This window comes from Girardinichthys multiradiatus, chromosome 3 (assembly GCF_021462225.1).
Source record: "Girardinichthys multiradiatus isolate DD_20200921_A chromosome 3, DD_fGirMul_XY1, whole genome shotgun sequence".
Classification (NCBI taxonomy): domain Eukaryota; kingdom Metazoa; phylum Chordata; class Actinopteri; order Cyprinodontiformes; family Goodeidae; genus Girardinichthys; species Girardinichthys multiradiatus.
The window spans coordinates 48,360,881-48,363,666 of record NC_061796.1 but is presented as its reverse complement, the minus strand read 5'-3'; positions in this window follow the sequence as shown (position 1 = coordinate 48,363,666).

Sequence of the window (2,786 nt, the reverse complement as noted above, 5' to 3'; positions counted from 1 at the left end):
GAGAGACGAGCCCTTCACAATAAAACAACCCAGAGTCCACCATGTTAGCTACACTGGAGAGAGACGAGCCCTTCAAAATAAAACAACCCAGAGTCCACCATGTTAGCTACACTGGAGAGAGACGAGCCCTTCAAAATAAAACAACACAGAGTCCACCATGTTAGCTACACTGGAGAGAGACGAGCCCTTCACAATAAAACAACCCAGAGTCCACCATGTTAGCTACACTGGAGGGAGACGAGCCCTTCACAATAAAACAACCCAGAGTCCACCATGTTAGCTACACTGGAGGGAGACGAGCCCTTCACAATAAAACAACCCAGAGTCCACCATGTTAGCTACACTGGAGAGAGACGAGCCCTTCAAAATAAAACAACCCAGAGTCCACCATGTTAGCTACACTGGAGAGAGACGAGCCCTTCACAATAAAACAACCCAGAGTCCACCATGTTAGCTACACTGGAGGGAGACGAGCCCTTCACAATAAAACAACCCAGAGTCCACCATGTTAGCTACACTGGAGGGAGACGAGCCCTTCACAATAAAACAACCCAGAGTCCACCATGTTAGCTACACTGGAGAGAGACGAGCCCTTCACAATAAAACAACCCAGAGTCCACCATGTTAGCTACACTGGAGGGAGACGAGCCCTTCACAATAAAACAACCCAGAGTCCACCATGTTAGCTACACTGGAGAGAGACGAGCCCTTCACAATAAAACAACCCAGAGTCCACCATGTTAGCTACACTGGAGGGAGACGAGCCCTTCACAATAAAACAACCCAGAGTCCACCATGTTAGCTACACTGGAGGGAGACGAGCCCTTCACAATAAAACAACCCAGAGTCCACCATGTTAGCTACACTGGAGGGAGACGAGCCCTTCACAATAAAACAACCCAGAGTCCACCATGTTAGCTACACTGGAGGGAGACGAGCCCTTCAAAATAAAACAACCCAGAGTCCACCATGTTAGCTACACTGGAGAGAGACGAGCCCTTCACAATAAAACAACCCAGAGTCCACCATGTTAGCTACACTGGAGGGAGACGAGCCCTTCAAAATAAAACAACCCAGAGTCCACCATGTTAGCTACACTGGAGAGAGACGAGCCCTTCACAATAAAACAACCCAGAGTCCACCATGTTAGCTACACTGGAGAGAGACGAGCCCTTCACAATAAAACAACCCAGAGTCCACCATGTTAGCTACACTGGAGAGAGACGAGCCCTTCACAATAAAACAACCCAGAGTCCACCATGTTAGCTACACTGGAGGGAGACGAGCCCTTCAAAATAAAACAACCCAGAGTCCACCATGTTAGCTACACTGGAGAGAGACGAGCCCTTCAAAATAAAACAACCCAGAGTCCACCATGTTAGCTACACTGGAGAGAGACGAGCCCTTCACAATAAAACAACCCAGAGTCCACCATGTTAGCTACACTGGAGGGAGACGAGCCCTTCAAAATAAAACAACCCAGAGTCCACCATGTTAGCTACACTGGAGGGAGACGAGCCCTTCAAAATAAAACAACCCAGAGTCCACAATGTTAGCTACACTGGAGAGAGACGAGCCCTTCACAATAAAACAACCCAGAGTCCACCATGTTAGCTACACTGGAGAGAGACGAGCCCTTCACAATAAAACAACCCAGAGTCCACCATGTTAGCTACACTGGAGAGAGACGAGCCCTTCAAAATAAAACAACCCAGAGTCCACCATGTTAGCTACACTGGAGAGAGACGAGCCCTTCACAATAAAACAACCCAGAGTCCACCATGTTAGCTACACTGGAGAGAGACGAGCCCTTCACAATAAAACAACCCAGAGTCCACCATGTTAGCTACACTGGAGGGAGACGAGCCCTTCAAAATAAAACAACCCAGAGTCCACCATGTTAGCTACACTGGAGGGAGACGAGCCCTTCAAAATAAAACAACCCAGAGTCCACCATGTTAGCTACACTGGAGAGAGACGAGCCCTTCACAATAAAACAACCCAGAGTCCACCATGTTAGCTACACTGGAGGGAGACGAGCCCTTCACAATAAAACAACCCAGAGTCCACCATGTTAGCTACACTGGAGGGAGACGAGCCCTTCAAAATAAAACAACCCAGAGTCCACCATGTTAGCTACACTGGAGAGAGACGAGCCCTTCAAAATAAAACAACCCAGAGTCCACCATGTTAGCTACACTGGAGAGAGACGAGCCCTTCAAAATAAACAACCCAGAGTCCACCATGTTAGCTACACTGGAGGGAGACGAGCCCTTCACAATAAAACAACCCAGAGTCCACCATGTTAGCTACACTGGAGAGAGACGAGCCCTTCAAAATAAAACAACCCAGAGTCCACCATGTTAGCTACACTGGAGGGAGACGAGCCCTTCAAAATAAAACAACCCAGAGTCCACCATGTTAGCTACACTGGAGGGAGACGAGCCCTTCAAATAAAACAACCCAGAGTCCACCATGTTAGCTACACTGGAGGGAGACGAGCCCTTCAAAATAAAACAACCCAGAGTCCACCATGTTAGCTACACTGGAGGGAGACGAGCCCTTCACAATAAAACAACCCAGAGTCCACCATGTTAGCTACACTGGAGGGAGACGAGCCCTTCAAAATAAAACAACCCAGAGTCCACCATGTTAGCTACACTGGAGGGAGACGAGCCCTTCACAATAAAACAACCCAGAGTCCACCATGTTAGCTACACTGGAGAGAGACGAGCCCTTCAAAATAAAACAACCCAGAGTCCACCATGTTAGCTACACTGGAGGGA